The sequence below is a fragment of the Sphaerodactylus townsendi genome, linkage group LG05 (genome assembly GCF_021028975.2).
Source record: "Sphaerodactylus townsendi isolate TG3544 linkage group LG05, MPM_Stown_v2.3, whole genome shotgun sequence".
NCBI lineage: Eukaryota > Metazoa > Chordata > Lepidosauria > Squamata > Sphaerodactylidae > Sphaerodactylus > Sphaerodactylus townsendi.
The window spans coordinates 137,166,095-137,188,752 of NC_059429.1; the positions used below are offsets into that span (position 1 = coordinate 137,166,095).

Here is a 22,658-nt window from a genome sequence, read left to right on the forward strand (position 1 = left end):
GCTGGGTGACCTGGGGCTAGTCACAGCTTTTCGGAGCTCTCTCAGCCCCACCTACCTCACAGGGTGTTTGTTGTGAGGGAGAAGGGCAAGGAGATTGTAAGCCCCTTTGAGTCTCCTACAGGAGAGAAAGAGGGGATATAAATCCAAACTCTTCTTCTTCTTCTTCTTCTTCTTGAATAAAATGGAGGAGAGAAGAATGATGCAAGTCGCAAGTCAGTCAACCAACCAAGAGCCTTCTCAAGACGTGGATTGTGGTATAGTCCTTCCAGGACTGGAGCTCATTTTGACAGAGCCATAACCAATCAGCTCCTACTGAAGGGGAACCAAGGGGGGGGGGGGCTCTGGGACAGTGGTGGGATTCCAATAATTTACCAACTGGTTGTTTACAAGCACCATTTTAACGACGGGTTCTGCTGAAGTGGTGCGAACCGGCTGGATCCCACTACTGCTCTTGGACAGTTTGCGCTCTGCAGGTGACTCTCCCCTCACCGTCCTCCCACCTAGATCTGGACCCTCTTCCTCTGTTGTGTTTTTAAGGGGCGTCTCTGTTGGCGGAGATTTTTTCCGGATCGCTGGTTCTGGCTGGATGATTATTTTTTGACTATAGGATTTTTTTTTTTTACTGGAGTTGCTTTTTGATGGGAGAGCGGGACAGCATTTTTGTAATTCTATTATATATCACTTAAGCCTCCATGAGCTCATTCTGAAGTGACATAAATATCTGATAGAAATAACAAAAACAGAATAACAGGGCTATTCAGAATTTGAGACCTGGGGCGAGGGGGGGGGGGAGCAGTGGCGTAGGAGGTTAAGAGCTCGTGTATCTAATCTGGAGGAACCGGGTTTGATTCCCAGCTCTGCCGCTTGAGCTGTGGAGGCTTATCTGGGGAATTCAGATTAGCCTGTGCACTCCCACACACGCCAGCTGGGTGACCTTGGGCTAGTCACAGCTTCTCGGAGCTCTCTCAGCCCCACCCACCTCACAGGGTGTTTGTTGTGAGGGGGGAAGGGCAAGGAGATTGTCAGCCCCTTTGAGTCTCCTGCAGGAGAGAAAGGGGGGATATAAATCCAAACTCCTCCTCCTCCTCTTCTTCTTCCTCTTCCTCTTCCTCTTCCTCTTCTTCTCCTCCCTGCTCCTGAATGAATTGTGTGTGTGGGGGGTAGGGGGGTGGGGGGGTGTAACAATTGCCTCTCCTTGGCTGCAGAGCTGCCCCCTCTCATTGGTACTCAGGTTATGTGCAAACATTTCAGAGATCAGACCAGGGCTGGGAATGGTGTTTTGGGATTGTTGCTTGGTGAAAAAAAAATTTGCTTGGCCTACAGAAGGTCCACCAGTTCAAACCCTGGCCTCTCCAGCCAAGAAGGACCAGGTTGGAGGCGACTTAAAAGACGGGTGACTGAGATCTTGGACAGCTACTGCCAGTCACAGCAGACACGACTGACCTAAGAGATTTCTGGCTCGTATTCCACAGACAATTTCCTTGAGTGGGAGGTGGGTGATTTTTACCAGTTTCCCGCTCCTGCTGCAGATGTCCAAGTCCCCTGGAGCAGCATTTCAAGAGACATTGTGGGCTTCCAAGGGACAGCCACAGAAGGAAACCTGGGCCCCAGGGACAGAAATCTTTTCTGCCTGCAGAAATATCGGAGGGATCCAAGCCAATGATCTTCCAACAGGAAGGCAGTTGGGGTGCTGTGTGGTTTCCGGGCTGCATGGCCGTGTTCTAGCAGCATTCTCTCCTGATGTTTCGCCTGCATCTGTGGCTGGCATCTTCAGAGGATGCAGGCGAAACGTCAGGAGAGAATGCTGCTAGAACACGGCCAGACAGCCCGGAAACCACACAGCACCCCAGTGATTCCGGCCGTGAAAGCCTTCGACAATACAAGGAAGGCAGTTTCCTATGCCCATTAGTTTGGGCAATGGACAGGACAGCAGAGGAAGAGGACTGAGGAAGGTCAGGCCTGGGGCAGAATTTTCTCACCATGGGACCTGCTCCATTTCATTGCTGAGTGCTCCGGAGCAGGGGAACGTGTTAGGACTCGATCCTCAAAACAATAAACGGACTCTTTTTTAAAATAATTTTTTATTGTATCATTTGAATTTTACAGTTTAGAGTAATTTCCTTCTTCCTACATTTTCAAACAATACATTTCCCCCTTTTCTCCCTCCCCCCGTTTCATCTTCCTCATAGTTTTTTAATTATTATTATTATTTATTAAACTTATAGGCCGCCTGTTCCCCGAAGGGCTCGAGGCGGCTCACAAAATGACTGTTCTCCAAACAGCAACTCAAAACAACATAAAACTTAAACCTAATAAACCCGTTAAAATTTAAGTTTTGTCACACAAACAGCAGTAAGTTCATTCTCTGTAGCCTCTTCTCCCATATTTCTTCATTGACTTGAGCTTCTTTCATCCAGTCCACGTATATTGTCCCTATCTTCCAAATTTCTTTCTGTTTATGTTGTCGCGTCTTATTTTTGGTTAGTATATCGAAAATACCAAGTGTCACTTGTTCCCAGATATATTCTAGCCATTTCTGAAATGTCCATTTCTTCTTTTCTTTCCAGCCCAAGGCTATTGTTGCATGGGCTGCTTTAATCATTATTTTATACATATAACTATATTTTTTTATCCACCCTTCTATCCTCCATTACACCCATGAACATTAAGTCATTATTTAAATCAATATTAATCTTCACCAGTTTCTCGATATATAACAATACAATTGTCCAAAAATTTTTCACTTCTGCACATTCTATCCACATATGGCTATCATATGCCTCTTGGTCTCCACAGTGCCAGCATTTGGAACTAAGACCTTTTATCATATGTGCTAGTTGTTTTGGTGTTCTGTACCATTTTAATATCACTTTTCTTTCTAACTACATATATTTCTCGATCTTTATTTTTTTCCAACTCTCTATTAATTTTTTCAGTATTACCAATGTCTAGAAATCCTTCCTTTCCCCATTTTTAATAAATGGACTCTTGATCGCTGATCAGTTGTGTTTATTGGAAAGGTAACGTAGCCTCCGGCTTGGAAGAGGCCAGTTTTGCAAGTATTTGAAGTTGGGGTGGGAAGTTTATATTTAAAGAGACATTGTACATCTTTTCTGTTGGATATTGTAATAGAGAATCTTCTGAATACACATTTTTGATATATCTGTCGTATTGTTTGAAGCTAATTGAGTGGTCTGTTTGGTCACGTGGACTTTTGTGAAATGGGCGGAGAGAGAGACTTGTGTTAATTCGCAAGGTGTGCTGGCCAAAAGGTACAGACTGGTTCCCTGGATTCTTCCTAAGAAAGTGTCTGCAAGAGACTTCTGGGGCACGTGTGCACCCAGATGGGCACGATCCATACGGCTCACTGACCCCAGAATTCGGTGCTGACCTGTTGCTCATCAGCATGGCCCCTGTAGGGTTTGGTTCCGGGTCAGCTCAGGGTTCTTGAACCAGGTTGTTGCCATCTTGGCAGGGGCAAACTTGCTCCCCAACCTCCAGGACAGTGCTAAGGAAAGGGCTCCGGAGAAGAGGAAGAGGAGTAGTAGTAGTTTGGATTTATATCCCCCCTTTCTCTCCTGTTAGGACACTCAAAGGGACTTACAAGCTCCTCTCCCGTCTTCTCCCCACAACAAACACCCTGTGAGGTGGGTGTGGCTGGGAGAGCTTCGAAGAACTGTGACTAGCCCAAGGTCACCCAGCTGGCATGTGTTGGAGTGCACAGGCTAATCTAGTTCCCCAGATAAGCCTCCGCAGCTCAAGTGGCAGAGTGGGGAATCAAACCCGGTTCTCCAGATTAGAGTGCACCTGCTCTTAACCACTACATCATGCTGGCTGTCCCTCAAGCACATTGACAGGATTGTTCTGAAAGCTACCTGGGAAAAGGCCACAAAGGTCCGACAAATCGGCAAGACCTGTGCTCAGATTCAAGTCTCCTGCAACTTAGCTGCCTACTGTCTGTGAGCTGATGCTTGATTGACAGGCAGTGTGGAGACAAGGCACTAAGGAACCTTGGGACCCAGACCCATGACCCAGATCACATGGGGTGCCACCCTCCAGGTGTGGCCTGGAGATCTTCTGGAATTAGAACATCTCCAGACTACAGAGATTAGTTCCCTTGAGGGACATGACTGTTTTGGACACGAGACATTATCCCTTTGACATTCCCCCCCCCTCCACCACTCCCCCTCTCGAAGCACCACCCCCAAATCTCCCCCTTGGTGCTGTAAACCCCAGCATCGCACCTGCCCGCTTTGGGCCACTGTGTGATTCAGAAGGAAGATGTGGACACTAGACTGGCACAGCTGGCCAGATTATTATTGTTGTTGTTGTTGTTGTTGTTGTTGTTGTTGTTGTTGTTGTTGTTGTTATTTAGTTCAGTTCAGTTCAGTTCAGTTCACTTCACTTCTCTTCAATTCTCTTCAATTCAGTTCTCTTCAATTCAATTCAATTCTCTTCTCTTCTCTTCAATTCAATTCAATTCAATTCTCTTCTTTAATTCAATTCAATTCTTTTCTTTAATTCAATTCAATTCAATTCTTTAATTCGATTCAATTCAATTCTTTAATTTGATTCAATTCAATTCTTTAATTCGATTCAATTCAATTCTTTAATTCAATTCTTTAATTTAATTTTTAAATTAAATTTAATTTAATAGACCGCCTTACCTCCGAAGGGCTCAGGGCGGTTCACAAAACAATCAACATTTAAATACAGCAAATGGTTTCAATTAAAACAATAAATAAATTAAACATTAAAACACTGGCAGCAGTGATCTTCCACAATTAAAATAAGTAGATGATGTCCAGCATTAACCCCCCGGGAGGGGACTGGCCTATATTCAGTCAGCAGATGACAAAGCTGTAAAGAGCAACAAAGATCACACTGCTGGCAGTGGTGGCATTAGGAAGGAGGAGACACGGCCTCCGCTGTTGCTCATTTGGGTGCCAAGAGAGCTTGGCACCTGTCCTGAATGATGCAAGAACCAATGCCAGGGGAATCCAGGCTGCTCTTACCCAGATCATGGACCTGAGTCCACCTAAACATCAGGAGGAACTTCCTGACCGTCAGGGCTGTTTGACAGTGGAATTCCCTGCCTCGGAGAGTGGTGGAGTCTCCTTCTTTGGAGGTTTTTGAACAGAGGCTGGATGAACATATGTCAGGAGCAGTGGTGGGATCCAAAAATTTTAGTAACAGGTTCCCATGGTGGTGGGATTCAAACAGTGGTGTAGAGCCAATGGGGCTGGGTGGGGCATGATGGGGGCGTGGCCGGGCATTCTGGGGGCAGGGCATTAATAATTTCTCTGTTACTGTAAAAAACTCTTACTGGTAAAAAAAGCTTCCTAATTTCCAGCTGGTATCTTTCTGTCCATAATTTAAATTCATTATAGCAAGTCCTATCGTCTACTGCCAACAGAAACAACTATTTCTCCTCTAATTGACTGCTTGTCAAATACTTAATACTTTCAAATACTTCATTTTGTTTCTAGAAATCAAAAGAAGGATTATACTTTCCTTAAACAAGGAACTTGACCATATTTCTAAAACATGTTTTAAAAACAGCCCAACAGGGAGAATTATCCTGTTTTCTACCTTCGCTAACCAGCCACAGAGGAAACAACAGGACTTTATGATTTTTGGACCTAATGGAATTTCTAACGGAAAACAGACCCCAATTAGTAACCCCCTCTTGGCACACACAAATAATTAGTAACCCACTCTCGGGAACTGGTGAGAACTGGATCCCACCTCTGCTGGATCCCACCTCTGGCCAGGAGTGCTTTGATGGTGTGTTCCTGCATGACAGGGGTTGGACTTGATGGCCCTTGAGGTCTCTTCCAACTCTATGATTCGATGATTTCCCAAGGAGAGGGGCACCAGGGAGTGCAGGGAAGCCCCATGTGGTGAGTCCCCCCATCGGAACGGCCCGGGCAGCTTCCACACCAAAGCAAAAAGGACCTCTTCCGTTGCTTCTTTCCCTGATCTTGCATGCCAGGCTCCGGTCTGCCTTGTGAAGCCCCGGCCTGAACCTGCCTCGTCTCCCAGGCGGGATCTGACATCTGTGCCTTAGGATTGTTTTGTGTGTTGGCTGCTCTTGCCTTGGCTTTCTGCTTGCGTGTGGTCAGCAGCATCGCTGTGCAAAGGTAACCCTCTAGGAAATTGAAGTGAAATAAGACGGCCGCGAGCTGTCTGGGAGTCTGCCAGGCTGCAGGATTATTGCTATGAGGAGCTTAGCAGTGGGTGGGGAGGAGCAGAAACAAATATCTTAGGATGCTTTGGCACCACTTTTCAGTCCTGTCCATGGATATTTACCAGGCTGTACTCCTGGAACTCATCTTTCAATTAAAACAAAAAAGATTTCATTTCAACTGGATCTGATTGCTGGCTTGGCCAGGGACACAACGTTGTATTGCAGAGGGCTCAGGTATGTAACTGGTGGGCATTGGATGTGTGTGTGTGGGGGGGGGGTCACCAGCAGGGGTCTTTCAGGCATGTGCAGAAGCTTTGCTGATGTAAATGTTGGCTGGAGGCCAAGATGGCTCTCCTCTGCCCTTGGACAATCTGACCTCCAGTCAGATGTCCATTAAGGGTCTATAGCCCTCCCTCTTGTTGCTAAACTCTGAATGCAAGAGTTCAGTTTTTGGACTCAGAAAGAATCAGTGCTGTTTATTTATTTATTCGACTTAATAAACCGCTCTCCCCCAGAGGGCTGAGCTCCAGGAGACCCAGTCTCTGAAAGTCAGCATGGTTCTGTGTTTTGAGCAAAGGACTTGGCTCTAAGAGGAGACCCCGTCAACAGACCCGTCCCCCTTCTAGAAAGGCACTGTATGAGGGTGAATGAGATGCGTCTTGGGTACATATTTCACCAGCATTCTCCTGCCTGTCTTCATGAGACACACACACACACACACACACACACAGAGAGAGAGAGAGAGAGAGAGAGGCCCAGGATTACCTGAGCTCCATCACTGATGGAGGATTTGAAACACAATTTCCTGGTCCAGTTCTTATGGCACAGGGTCTATTTCGTATCCTCAAAACCCTATGGCAGCAGTCTGCAACCTGCAGCTCTCCAGATGTTCATGAACTACAATTGGCCATGCTGGCAGGGGCTGATGGGAATTGTAGTTTATGAACATCTGGAGAGCTGCAGGTTGCAGACCCCTGCCCTCTGGCATGACAGCACTGGAACAAGGCTTGATGCCTCTGTAGACCTGCAGAAGAATCACGATCAGAAAGCTGAGGACAGGAGGAACCCCTAAAGTTTAGACAAGAGGAACTTTGCCTTGACACAAAATAATGGCCCTTGGGAGCCAGGACGGTGACCTCTGCTGTTCAGAATTCCATCTTTCTGCAGCGGCTGTCCAGGTGCCCCAGGGAAGCTGAGAAGCTTTTCGCTAACTTGGCTAGCAATGGCCACCCATTCATTTCCCCTCAAGTTACTTAGCAACCAAAGGTTTTTCAGGATCTTAAGTTTGGAGGCTATCTGGTGTGCTAGCCAGGAACTCCACAGGCTGGTGTTCCTCTGAGCACGTGAAGAACTTGCTTCTGTTTGGGGTGCTGTGTGGTTTCTGGGCTGTCTGGCCGTGTTCTAGCAGCATTCTCTCCTGACGTTTCGCCTGTATCCGTGGCTGGCATCTTCAGAGGATCTTCAGGAGATGCCAGCCACAGATGCAGGCGAAAGAATCAGGAAGAGAATACTTGCTTCATTCTGACCAGCCCTTCAGCTCCACAACCCCAGTGATTCTGGCCGTGAAAGCCTTCGACAATACATTGCTTCTGTTTGCTTTATGCCTGTCACCCCTTCACTCCAGCAGCTGGCTCCCTGTTCTCGTTTCTGAGATGGAACCAACAGGCTGTCCTCATGTGTCCCTCCCTCCCCCCGCCACCTCTTCCTCCCCCCCCCCCCCCCGGCCCGGGCTTCTGAGCGTGTCAGCCCCAACAAACTGGCTGCATTGAGTCCAGAAAGCAAACAAGGGCAGGGCTGGCCATGAGGAGGAAGTCCCTTTGTCCCGTTGGGAGGAATGCCGTCGTCATAGCAAAAGTCAATCTTTGGAGACACCCCAGCCCCGTGCAAACACTGCAGTCTGGACCGAGTCCAGGCCAGGGGAGGTATGCTTGTCCAGCCGGTCTGGCCTGCCCTGCCCACTCCCTCTGCAAACCCAGGCCCACTGCTGAAATTAAATATTTGGAGCTGGCCACTTGGCCAAAGGGTCTGCTCTGCCAGAAAATCATAGGGCCATTACCTGAGGAGCCGCCAGTCGAGAGAGGAATGAGCAGAACCAGAACCGGACTTCCAGGAGCCCCACAGTTTAGGGTGCATCGGGTCATCTGCAAAGAGACTCCTCTGTCCTTGTGTGACGGTCAGTTTAGTCAGGGATTGGGTCCAGCTTCCAGCTTCCAGCTTCCAGGGGGAGCTCTCCAGAGGAGAATTGCCATGGAGAAAATGGCAACTTTGGAGGGTGGACTCCATTGCATTAAACCCACATGGAGGTCTCTCTCTACCCCAGCCCCACCCTTTCCAGGTCTCCCCCCATTAGAACATAAGAACAAGCTAGCTGGATCAGACCAGAGTCCATCTAGTCCAGCACTCTGCTACTCGCAGTGGCCCACCAGGTGCCTTTGGGAGCTCACCTGCAGGAGGTGAAAGCAATGGCCTTCTGCTGCTGCTGCTGCTCCCGATCACCTGGTCTGCTAAGGCATTTGCAATCTCAGATCAAAGAGGATCAAGATTGGGAGCCATAAATTGACTTCTCCTCCATAAATCTGTCCAAGTCCCTTTTAAAGCTATCCAGGTGAGTGGCCATCACCCCCTCCTGTGGCAGCATATTCCAAACACCAATCACACGTTGTGTGAAGAAGTGTTTCCTTTTATTAGTCCTAATTCTTCCCCCCAGCATTTTCAATGAATGCCTCCTGGTTCTAGTATTGTGAGAAAGAGAGAAATATTTCTCTCTGTTGACATTTTCTACCCCAGGCATAATTTTATAGACTTCCATCATCTCCCCCCTCAGACGTCTCCTCTCTAAACTAAAGAGTCCCAAACGCTGCAGCCTCTCCTCATAGGGAAGGTGCTCCAGTCCCTCAATCATCCTCGTTGCCCTTCTCTGCACTTTTCCCCCAAAATGACCAGGAATTCTCCAGCCCAGTGCTGGCCACCCGTCTCCAAAGTCTTGTCACGCGTCAGAAACGGCTCAGAAGTAGCAGAGGCCCCCACAGATGCCGCCTCTGATCATGTTTCACTTCACTTTGCTCCTGCCAACTTTTCCATGCTGTAAACATGATCTGTGGAGATGAAGATGCTGCCCTGCTCTTAGCTTTCACTGCATGACTGACAACGAGGCCGTTGCTTTCTTCCACCTGCTTGTTGACTCGGCTACATCGTTCAAAAAGAAAAATGGAATTTTTCCTATCCCCCTTTTCTTCCCAATCAGGATCCAAGGCCTTAAAATAAAATCAATGCAATTTAAATAATCATTTTAAATGAAATGCAGAGTAAATAAGCAGGATACCAGGCCGGGGGTGGGGGGTGGGGGTTACAGTGAACTCATAAGAACATAAGGACTAGCCTGCTGGATCAGACCAGAGTCCATCTAGTCCAGCTCTCTGCTACTCGCAGTGGCCCACCAGGTGCCTTTGGGAGCTCACACGCAAGGAGGTGAACGCAATGGCCTTCTGCTGCTGCTGCTGCTCCCGATCACCTGGTCTGTTAAGGCCTTTGCAATCTCAGATCAAAGAGAATCAAGATTGGTAGCCATAAATTGGTAGCCATAAATCGACTAAATAAATCATCCTGGGTTGGGCTGAGATGCAGCCAGTGGTGGGATCCAAAAATTTTAATAACAGGTTCCGATGGGGGTGGGATTCAAACAGTGGCACCACTGCACAGATGCACCTCCAGTCCCTATTGGGCAGGGAGGTTGCTTTAGGACTCGGCACTCTAGAGAAGTGGTGAGAACTGGTTGGATCCCACCTCTGGGTGCAGCCGTGTGGTCCATTCAGGCCCCATCAGGTTGTGGTGGCTGCAAATAAAGTCAGGAAGATTCCTACTTCTTTGCAAGGGGGAATCACCTGTGGGTTTTGACTTCCCTTTCTATCCTGCAATTGTCTCCAGAGCGGAATTGCCCAGTGAACACCTTTGACAGTCAAGCGTGCCATGCCCAACAGCCACAGTTACCTGCAAGCCAAATGTCAAAGACGTTTACCAGTCCATTGGCCACCTCAAACAGTTGTCAAAACAACCGCTTTGCCGCCGTGCTGCCACCATGCGAGGGGAGTATCATTTCTTTGCCCTGTGGGCAGGTTGGCTTTGAGTCTAACTAGGGTCATGGATGCTCGCATCAGGTCATGTGATGACCGGAGAGTGTATCTCTGCCTCCCGTCGTTTCAGAGGACAGCCGCCGCGTTGGTCTGCGTTGGAAACTAGATCTGAGTCCAGGAGCACTTTGGAGACCGACAAAATTTGGGGGGGTCTACAGTGGTGGGATCCAAAAATTTTAGTAACAGGTTCCCATGGTGGTGGGATTCAAACAGTGGCGTAGCGCCAATGGGGCTGGGCGGGGCACGACGGGGGCGTGGCCGGGCATTCCGGGGGCGGGGCATTAATAGTTTCTCTGTTACTGTAAAAAACTCTTACTGTAAAAAAAAGTTCCTAATTTCCAGCTGGTATCTTTCTGTCCATAATTTAAACTCATTATAGCAAGTCCTATCGTCTACTGCCAACAGAAACAACTACTTCTCCTCTAATTGACTGCCTGTCAAATACTTAATACTTTCAAATACTTCATTTTGTTTCTAGAAATCAAAAGAAGGATACTTTCCTTAAACCAGGAACTTTACCATATTTCTAAAACATGTTTTTAAAACAGCCCAACAGGGAGAATGATCCCGTTTTCTACCTTCGCTAACCAGCCACATAGGAAACAACAGGACTTGATGATTTTTGGACCTAATGGAATTTCTAACGGAAAAGCAGACCCAATTAGTAACCCCCTCTCGGCACACACAGATAATTAGTAACCCACTCTTGGGAACTGGTGAGAACCTGCTGGATCCCACCTCTGGGGGTCTAATCTTTCGAGAGTCAGAGCCCCCTTCGTCAGATATCTGAGACAGGAGGCGTTGATTCTAAAAAAATGATACCTGGAAAATCTTGTTGATTCCAAAGGTGCTCCTGGACTCAGATGTAGTCATTTCATCCCGTTAGCTCCCACACTGTACCCCCGCCCTTCGCTCCAGCGCTAGGCTCCACCTCCCTTTCTTTTCCCACTGCTAGTTCACAAGCGTGCACTTCTCCAAGGCTGCGCTCTCCATGATGAGGACCAGGTGCTCCCTGGCCCAGGGAAAGGCATTCCAGTCAAGCCCCTGCATTCCTACATAGCACACCTTTGACTCAGAGGACAACCAGCAACAGCCAGGATTCCACAAGCTCCTGCTCTCCCCTGGAGACATGGCAAGACCAAGGTGTGGAGAGACTTGACCAGAGGCGTATCTGGGGGAAATGAAGCCCGGTGCAAAATCTGAGTTTTCTGCTCCTCCCACACCCGTATGGGCAGCCACCCTCCCCCACCACAACCAAACAACTTTTTTTTTGTGCCAGGTCATCTCAAAGTCCCCATCACATTAAAGAACATGCCCCAACTTACAAATTTGAGGGGGGTAGGAGGAGAGGTGTGTGTGTGGGGGGGCGATTTTCCGCCCCTTACATGATTAAATGGCCACACACCGGGGACATTTGACCCTATATGTCCCCCTGGGCAGTACACCCCTAGTCTTGACAGTTATGCTTCCTACAGGCAGTGGTGAGATCCAAAAATTTTAGTAACAGGTTTCCGTGGTGGTGGGATTCAAACTGTGGCATTGCGCCAATGGGGCTGGGCGGGGCACAACGGGGGCATGGCTGGGCATTCCGGGGCGGGGCATTCCTGGGCGGGGCTGTGGCAAGGATGCAGCCGCTGCGCCAGTCCTTGGGCGGGAAACGAATGCACGCAGGTGCAGGCTGCCACATACGCCGGTGCACCTCCTGCTAGACTGCTTCAAGTTCTGCGTGCTACTGCTGAGAGGAGGGGTGTAACTAAGGCAAAAATCACGTGGCAAAATCACCCATTAGTAACCCCCTCTCGACACACACAAATAATTAGTAACCTACTCTCGGGAACCTGTGAGAACCTGCTGGATCCCACCTCTGCCTACAGGCTATGTGAAAATGTGTTTGCATTAAAAAATATTGCTAGCAGATACCTATGCAAACACCATTTTTGAAAGATGTTTGCTCATAATCACCAGCTGGTTAATTTGTTTAGAATTTGTTTACACCATTGGTTACCAAGGGGCATGCTCAGACAGGAGATGCATAATGGGGAGAGGGGGATGGGACTTGGGTGATATTCAGGGCTCTGGGAAAGGCCCAGGAGTGAAACGCTCTCGACGGCTCCCAGGGAGGCTGCAGATTTTTCATAAAACGTCTTCAGCAGCCAGGCTTACGCTGTTTAAATGTGCCAGCTAGGCATGAGTCAAGTACCCAGTCTTCTTGGCTCCTGCCGAATAGATTGGCAATGGGTTCTTCAGAACTGAGCATGTGCCAAAATGCTGCAATTCAAAATATGGCCACCATTAAGGACTGCTTAGACAAATGCCAAACAGTTTGACTTTAAGAACATAAGAACATAAGAACAAGCCAGCTGGATCAGACCAGAGTCCATCTAGTCCAGCTCTCTGCTACTCGCAGTGGCCCACCAGGTGCCTTTGGGAGCTCACAGGCAGGAGGTGAAAGCAATGGTCTTCTGCGGCTGCTGCTCCTGAGCACCTGGTCTGTTAAGACATTTGCAATTTCAGATCCAGGAGGATCAAGATTGGTAGCCATAAATCGACTTCTCCATAAATCTGTCCAAGCCCCCTTTAAAGCTATCCAGGCTAGTGGCCATCACCACCTCCTATGGCAGCATATTCCAAACACCAATCACACGTTGCATGAAGAAGTGTTTCCTTTTATTAGTCCTAATTCTTCCCCCCAGCATTTTCAGTGAATGCCCCCTGGTTCTAGCATTGTGAGAAAGAGAGAAAAATTTCTCTCTGTCAACATTTTCTACCCCATGCATAATTTTAGAGACTTCAATTATATCCCCCTCAGATGTCTCCTCTCCTCTCCAAGAGCCCCAAACACTGCAGCCTCTCCTCATAAGGAAGGTGCTCCAGTCCCTCAATCATCCTTGTTGCCCTTCTCTGCACTTTTTCTATCTCCTCAATATCCTTTTTGAGATGCGGTGACCAGAACTGGACACAGGACTCCAAGTGCAGTCGCACCACTGCTTTATATAAGGGCATGACAATCTTTGCAGTTTTATTATGAATTCCTTTCCTAATGATCCCCAGCATAGAGTTTGCCTTTTTCACAGCTGCCATGCATTGAGTTGACATTCCCATGGAACTATCAACTAAGACGCCCAAATCCCTTTCCTGGTCTGTGACTGATAGCACTGACCCCTGTAGCGTGTATGTGAAGTTTGGATTTTTTGCCCCTATGTGCATCACTTTACATTTTGCTACATTGAACTGCATTTGCCATTTCTTAGCCCACTCACCTAATTTATCAAGGTCCAATTGGCCATGCTGGCAGGGGCTGATGGGAATTGTAGTCCATAACATCTGGAGTGCCAAAGGTTCGCCACCACTGGCTTAGACAAATGCCAAACAGTTTGACTTTTTAAAAGCACAGTATCTAGCTACGACTGACTGATTAATTGAACTGTCTCTGGCTACATTGACGCCAGTGAGCCAGCATTTCCCCTATATTTCCCACTTGCTGAGACCCGGAGGGTTAAAAAAAAAAAACAGAACTACAATTGCAAAAGTGAGCACAAACATTCTTTTATTTATTTAAAGCAGGGTTTTTTTAAAAGAAATCCTTTCTTCCTTATGGAGCTCAAGACAGCTCGCGGCATAGACAAAGCATAAAACAAATTACATTGCAAACATAAAACCCAAAATTTAAGATCAAATCTCAGGTCTGGCTCCAGGAAATCATAGCATAAACAGTGCAATTGCAAAGCACGAGTCATCCCATCATAATCTCTAATTACTCGGTACTTTACTGTATGATGTGAGAGGTACCCCATAAATAGGCATAAACGCCTTGTGAACAGTGAATTGGTCTACTGATCATCATAAGAAGAGCACTGTCAGGTCAGTTCAGCAATACATCTGGTCCAGGAACCTTTTCACTCTATTGGTCAGCCAGTTACCCTGAACAGCCTGAGCATAGAGGCCACGACCCTCTCCAATGTTTGGCATCGTCCAAATGGAGCTTGAGGTGCTCCAGGAATTAAAACTCCTCTCCCAAGACCAGACTTCAGAAGTCCGTTTCAATGCTCTAATCCAGGGGTCTGCAACCTGTGGCTCTCTAGATGTTCATGGACTACAATTCCCATCAGCCCCTGCCAGGGGCCGATGTGAATTGTAGTCCATGAACATCTGGAGAGCCACAGGTTGCAGACCCCTGCTCTAATCACTGGGCAGGGGCTGATGGGAATTGTAGTCCATGAACATCCGGAGAGCCACAGGTTGCAGACCCCTGCTCTAATCACTGGGCAGGGGCTGATGGGAATTGTAGTCCATGAACATCTGGAGAGGCACAGGTTACAGACCCCTGCTCTAATCACTGGGCAGGGGCTGATGGGAATTGTAGTCCATGAACATCTGGAGAGCCACAGGTTGCAGACCCCTGCTCTAATCACTGGGCAGGGGCTGATGGGAATTGTAGTCCATGAACATCTGGAGAGCCGCAGGTTGCAGACCCCTGCTCTAATCGCTGGGGAGGGGCTGATGGGAATTGTAGTCCATGAACATCTGGAGAGCCGCAGGTTGCAGACCCCTGCTCTAATCGCTGGGGAGGGGCTGATGGGAATTGTAGTCCATGAAGATCTGGAGAGCCACAGGTTGCAGACCCCTTCTCTGATCACTGTATCACTACAGGATGCCTGGGCGGAATGGGGGGGCAGAACAAACAACAAAACCTTTGTGGGAAGGGGGCGTCTACAAGATGTCAGGATGTCCCAAGCCAAGCATCCTCCCAGGAGCAGGGTTGCCAGTCTCCAGGTGAGGACTGGAGGTCTCCCAGGACTAGAACTGATCTACAGGTGACGGAGATCACTTCCCCTGGAGAAGATGGCTGCTTTGGAAGGTGGACTCCGCTGAAGCCCACCCCCCTCCTGAAATCCTGCCTTCCTCAGACTCCAACCCCCCAAATATCCAGGTATTTCACACCTGGGAGCTTCCAACCTATAGCGGCTCTGACATGCCCTGCACAGCACCTTCGCCCGTTACATAGGAGCAATAGGAACCCCCCCCAACTAAAGCATGCTGAAGTGAGATAGCATTTCCATCAGGATGAGTCCACTGCGTTTCTACCATGCCCTCCCCCCCCCCCCGCAACTCAGAATCTGTGGGCTGCTTTGGCCTGGTGGGTCTGGCCAGGCCAGTCTGAAGAGTTAGCACTCAGCTGTGATTTGAATCTGGGGTAGATTTTGCGTCTTGTAGGCCAAGCTGACTCTCGCTTATCAGGACAGCAGAAAAGGGGGGCTTTCAAGTACTTGTGTCTGCCCTACCTGGGAGTGAGAATGCCTTCCTGCCTGGTGGCCAATTTTGGGAGTGTAACGGGATGCTTCCTTGCTGCAACCAGTTAGAGAATTTGAGCCAAACATGTCTACAAGGACTTTGCCCAGTGGTGGGATCCAAAAATTTTAGTAACAGGTTCCCATGGTGGTGGGATTCAAACAGTGGCGTAGCGCCAATGGGGCTGGGTGGGGCACGACGGGGGCGTGGCCGGGCGTTCCGGGGGCGGGGCATTAATAATTCCTCTGTTACTGTAAAAAACTCTTACTGTAAAAAAAAAGTTCCTAATTTCCAGCTGGTATCTTTCTGTCCATAATTTAAACTCATTGTAGCAAGTCCTATGGTCTACTGCCAACAGAAACAACTACTTCTGCTCTAATTGACTGCCTGTCAAATACTTAATACTTTCAAATACTTAATTTTGTTTCTAGAAATCAAAAGAAGGATACTTTCCTTAAACCAGGAACTTTACCATATTTCTAAAACATGTTTTTAAAACAGCCCAACAGGGAGAATTATCTCCCGTTTTCTACCTTCGCTAACCAGCCACATAGGGAACAACAGGACTTTATGATTTTTGGACCTAATGGGATTTCTAACGGAAAAGCAGACCCAATTAGTAACCCCCCTCTCGGCACACACAAATAATTAGTAACCCACTCTCGGGAACTGGTGAGAACCTGCTGGATCCCACCTCTGACTTTGCCTATTCAAAACATTTAGCAGCAGAATTCTCCAGGATTTATCTATTAAAGGTTGTCTGTCAACCTTTAAATCTGATAATGCAGATGAGTTCGGTTAAACTATCACCAGCAAAACAGACCAAAAATCTTCAGAAACTTTACCTTTCATTGAACAAAACAGTTCTCTTTACTATGCAAAATATTAAGAAGTACAGGTATATGAAAATTAACCCTATATTTCTTGTAAAAGCACATGTTAAGAATGATCAAAGCATTTTAAATTGTTTAATCATATTATAGTGAATGATATTTTTAAAAGCAAACCAGGTTTCAGGGATTAACTTTTAGGGATTAGCCGATAAACCCAACTCACACAAACAGCCAAAAATCTCACCTAATCTTCTTTTGAAACTTCCAGCTGAAGAAATCTGATTTGTGCCTTGTGGTCGTGCGTGTTTCTAGAAAAAGAGCCATCTGGTTCTAAATCTCTTCTATCTTAATCTAGTGATTACTGTCTAGATAAGGGATAGGTTCTTAACTAAATATGAGATAATCTTGGCATGTGCCAATGAGAAGAAGAAGAGTTTGGATTTATAGCCCACCTTTCTGTCCTGTAAGGAGACTCAAGGTGGCTGACAAGCTCCTTTCCCTTCCTCTCCCCACAACAGACACCTTGTGAGGTAGCTGGAGCTGAGAGAGTTCTGAGAAAGCTGTGACTGACCCAATGTCACCAGTCTGCAGATGCACATGAAACCTATCTGCCAGGGCAAAATGAGTGGGCCAATCTGAACTCTTAACCTCTATTAAGAGATAACGAATCTTACTTTCCCTGTAACCAGAGGTGGGATCCAGCAGGTTCTCACAGGTTCCCGAGAGTAGGTTACTAATTATTTGTGTGTGCCGAGAAAGGGTTACTAATGGGTGATTTTGCCACATGATTTTTGCCTTAGTTACGCCCCTCCTCTCAGCAGCAGTGCGCAGAACTTGAAGCAGTCTAGCAGGAGGTGCACCGCCATGAGTGGCAGCCTGCGCCTGCGTGCATTCGTTTCCTGCTCAAGGACTGGTGCAGCGGCTGCCTTCTTGCCACAGCCCCACCCAGGAATGCCCCGCCCCCAGAATGCCAGGCCACGCCCCCATCGTGCCCCGCCCAGCCCCATTGGCGCTACACCACAGTTTGAATCTCACCACCATGGGAACCTGTTACTAAGCTTTCTGGATCCTACCACTGCCTGTAACTGTTTCAATCAACTGTCCAGCATTAAAGTAACTTTAAGCAGAGTTCAGTGACAGTCGAGGAGTGTGGGAACTCTCAATTACAGAGAAAACTGAAGAAGGAATCAGCTGCCACTGCAGGGTTTTCCTCTCTGCCTGAGGGGTTGAGTTGCAATTGCCAGACAGAGGGTTTGAAGCAGGTGATAGTAGTGCATGTATGTGGGGTGGGTGGGTCGGGATAAAATAAAAATATTCCAAAATTTGAAAACCAGTGTCACAAGCATCTAGGTCAGTGTTTCCCAACCTTTTCGATGTCGCAGTACCCTTGACCTCGCTCTTCATATCTCAGGGTACCCTTGAGGTTCGTTAGATTTTTTTTTGCATTTTTTAGGGTTTTTTCCCATTTTTGGCCTGTAGGTGGGGGGCGTGGCAAGCAGGGGGAGGGGAGGGAAACCAGCGTTGATAGCCACGTTGTTTGTTTGCCTAAATTTGGCATGGATTGGGGGGATTTAAAGGGAGAGTTCCCTTTAAACCTACCCCCCCAATCCACGCCGAATTTAGGCAAATAAAACAATGCTGTTTTTCAATGTTGTTTAAAGGGAGCCCATGAGGCTTCCAAACCCACCCCCCTTCAAAATCCATTTGATTCTGGTGTGGGAGGGCAGGTGGTAGCATTGTCAGGGTACCCCTGAGACGTGCTCATGGCACCCCAAGGTACCACGGAACCCTGGTTGGGAATCACTGATCTAGGTACTCTCCCCCCTTCCCCCTCAACACACTGCTTGGGCTTGCTTAGCACACAGGCTGATCGTGGAGCAAAAGAGGGCCGGCAGAATGCAGACAATACGGGAGTGTTTTCCTGTGTGGTCTCTCTGTGGTTGCTCGGGCTGCCAAAACAGCTCGGCAGCCGCGGGACTCCTGCCTATCAGGTTCCGCCACATTCCGCTGCCAGGCCTGGAAAGAGGCTCCTTGCAAGCTCAGCTGCCTTCTCTTTGTGAGCCCCTGAACAAAGCAGGCTGGACTAGGCTGTCTGGCTGGAGGCCAAGGGGTTCCCCGTCAGACCTCTTCTGCGGGGTTTAATTGCATCTGTTTCCATGCCAGTCATTTCACCTCTATTACTGCTTTTCTTTTTAGATCAGCATTTTTTTTAGATTAGCAAATTAACATCATGATAACATTATAACGATCTGTTTATGAAGTTAATTGAGTTTCAGCATTAAGTTGTAAAAAAGCCTCTGGCCCTTTTGTTGCCTTTCCCCTTATACCACAGTAAGGAAATGAGTTAGAGATAGGGATGCCAACCTCCAGTAGGGTCCTGGAGTCCTCATTGAGGGTCCTCATTTTTAAGTCTCATTAAACAAAAAGTTGTTATCCTCTTTCATAAATATAGGATTTTTAAATACAAGCTGGATACTCTCGGTGAGTTAGCAACAAATAGATTTTCCCAGTAGGGTGCAAACAATGGCTGCTTCTTTAATGGTAATTATCATCATCATCATCATCATCATCATCATCACCACCACCATCACCATCATCACCACCACCACCACCACCATCATCATCATCATCATCATCATCATCATCATCATCATCATCATCATCATCATCATCATCATCATCATCATCATCATCATCATCATCATCATCATCATCATCATCATCACCACCACCACCACCACCACCACCACCACCACCACCACCACCACCACCACCACCATCATCATCATCATCATCATCATCATCATCATCATCATCATCATCATCATCATCATCATCATCATCATCATCATCATCATTATACTTGTATACCGCCCTCCCCTGGAGGGCTCAGGGCGGTGAAGAACAAGGTATACAATAGAGCACAAAATAAAATCAATAATACCAAAATTAGATAAATAAGTAATTATGGCTCTATACACATTAAAACCAACCCTATCAAAATGCAGCTTCCAGATGCTAATGCTCCCTATCATTAGCTCAGCCTTTCACAATCATTTTATCTCTAAAGGAGCAATTGTTACCGTATTTATCTTTGCAAGTGGATGGCTCTAACTGGCAAATGGCTCTCATGACTACTCTTTCAAAGGCTGTAATCGCTGGATTGTTTACAACTGGAATGAAAGTGGACTTGGGTTTGTACCAGTTGTCAGCTACCTGACTGTCATTGCCAAAGAAGGCTTTAACTTGCCTAATCAATTTGAAAATATCAGTCCTGGTCTGGAATTCATCATATTTTCCTTTCCCAAACTGAGCAGAACCCAGAAAGGTCTGGAGTGATTGTGAAGGATCCATTCTGGTCTTGGAGGGCTGCAGAACCTCAGCCCATGAGGCAGAGAGGATGTCTTTGCGACAGGGAACCACGGAATGTGGTGCCCCGTATTTCTTTACCAAATACCAAACCAACAGAAGAGACACAGCGTGTAACAGACTTCCCTCTGTGTTACACCTCTGAAGATGCCAGCCACAGATGCAGGTGAAACATTAGGAACAAGATCCACCAGACCACGGCCACGGAAAACCCACCACAACCAGTTGAATCCGGCTGTGAAAGCCTTCGACAATACAACAGAAGAGAGTTTTAAGCAGCTTTATTTGCAAAGATAGGGGAGCCGTCCCCACATGGGCAGACTCCGGCGAAAGATTATATCCACAACATGTTTATTCTCTTCTCTCGAATTCACCACACACTCTCTGTTCCCCCACTGGCTAAGGGGACTTAGAGTGACAACTTTTCGGTGTGCCTATTTACATGTTCCTCCTTAACATGTGGCCCCTCCCATATTCTTCCTGTATGTTCACTATAATACAGTTTGTTGCCAGAGCAGGAGGTGAAGTTAATATGCATTAGCCTATTAAGCATGCTCAATACGTACAGTCTGATACAAGCTTTGCCCTTCAGCCCTAGTCATCCAGCGGTCTTATCTTGTCCTGCCACGAGCATCTTCCCTTAGGACTCATCTCCACATTCCGAGAAGAAAACACATTTCTCATTTATCACAAGAATACCCTCAACACTTATGAGCGGGCATCTGTTGCAGAGGAAGATGGGCAGAGGGAAGCTCAGCTGTCTGCTATCACGGCACTGAAGAACTCTCGGAAGGCTCTCAGGGAACCTCACAACTTGGTGTCAACTACGCAGTCAACCAACTGGAGTAGGGCAGCTGACTCAACTTCTTCCAGTTGCCCGGCTGTGGAGGGCTGGGCATCCACCCCCCCCCCAACTCTGTTTCAGCACAGGTGGGAGCAAAGAGACCCTCCACGTTTTCCACAAGACCCCTGCAAGCCTCCAGGGCCCTCTGAACACAGGAAGCTGCTTTATGCTGAATCAGACCACTGGTCCACCCAGGTCAGTATGGTCAACTCAGGCTGGCAGCAGCTCTCTAGGGCTTCAGGCAGAGGAAGGTCTTTCACGCCACAGCCTGCCTGGCCTTTTTCACAGGAGGCGCCTGGGACTGAACCTAGAATCTCCTGCATGCCAGGAGGATCTCTGCCACTGAGCCAGGGCCCCTTCCTCCCTCCTCCAAAGGGACCCAAATGCAACAAGCACAACCCTTGGAAGGAACTTCTTACCACGGGCGGAAGTGGGGTGTATGCAGTGGTGGGATCCAAACATTTTAGTAACAGGTTCCCATGGTGGTAGGATTCAAACAGTGGCGTAGCGCCAATGGGGCTGGGGGGGCACGACGGGGGGCGTGGCCGGGCATTCCGGGGGCGAGGCATTAATAATTTCTCTGTCACTGTAAAAAAAAGTTCCTAATTTCCAGCTGGTATCTTTCTGTCCATAATTTAAACTCATTATAGCAAGTCCTATCGTCTACTGCCAACAGAAACTCATTATAGCAAGTCCTATCGTCTGCTGCCAACAGAAACAACTACTTCTCCTCTGATTGACTGCCTGTCATATGCTTAATACTTTCAAATACTTAATTTTGTTTCTAGAAATCAAAAGAAGGATCCTTTCCTTAAACAAGGAACTATACCATATTTCTAAAACATGTTTTTAAAACAGCCCAACAGGGAGAATTATCCCGTTTTCTACCTTCGCTAACCAGCCACATAGGAAACGACAGGACTTTATGATTTCTGGACCTAATGGAATTCCTAACGGAAAAGCAGACGCAATTAGTGACCCCCTCTCGGCACACACAGATAAATAGTAAACCACTCTCGGGAACTGGTGAGAACCTGCTGGATCCCACCTCTGGGTGTGTGGGTATGAAGTGCTTTCCTGAGGAGGCCAGGGATAGCCAAAACAACCGCCCAACCCACCAAATGGAGGAAGTCCCAGCAGATGCAAAATAACATTTAAGGGGAGAGCCTGTCATCCAAACTCGTGGCACAAAAAGTCCCTGCAGCCGCTCCTCTCGCAGTTCCAGCTGAAAGCACAAGATGTCCCCCCCCCCACTCCCAGGTCTCTTAATGACTCAGGAGTTGTCACAACGGGAGTGGCAAAACACTGCTCTTCCCTCAAGTGTTTCTCTGCTGTGAAGCCAGCGTGGTACAGCGGTTAGGAGCAAGTAGAGTCCAATTCGGAGAACTGGATTTATTTCCCCACTCCTCTGCATGACGCCTGCTGGGCTACCTGGGGCCAGTCACAGTTCTCTCTGAACTCTCTCAGCCCCACCTACTTCACAGGGTGTCTGTTGTGGGTAGAGAAAGAGAGAAAAATTTCCTTATATAAAGTATATTAAAAAATGCCCTTATATGAAGCCGTGGTGCGACCGCACTTGGAGTCCTGTGTTCAGTTCTGGTCGCCGCATCTCAAAAAGGATATTGAAGAGATAGAAAAAGTGCAGAGAAGGGCAACGAGGATGATTGAGGGAGTGGAGCACCTTCCTTATGAGGAGAGGCTGCAGCGTTTGGGACCCTTTAGTTTGGAGAGGAGGCGGCTGAGGGGGGATATGATTGAAGTCTATAAAATTATGCATGGGGTAGAAAATGTTGACAGAGAGAAATTTTTCTCTCTTTCTCACAATACTAGAACCAGGGGGCATTCATTGAAAATGCTGGGGGGAAGAATTAGGACTAATAAAAGGAAACACTTCTTCACACAACGTGCGATTGGTGTTTGGAATATGCTGCCGCAGGAGGTGGTGATGGCCACTAACCTGGATAGCTTTAAAAGGGACTTGGACAGATTTATGGAGGAGAAGT

The 22,658-nt window shown here is 47.7% G+C and overlaps 1 protein-coding gene across 1 annotated transcript in view; it reads left to right on the forward strand.

Annotated features, from left to right (window-relative positions):
* The window catches only part of LOC125433447 (waprin-Phi1-like), a 29,189-nt gene that overhangs the window by 818 nt on the left and 5,713 nt on the right, over nucleotides 1–22,658 (forward strand). The gene's annotated exons all lie outside the window — the stretch shown is intronic.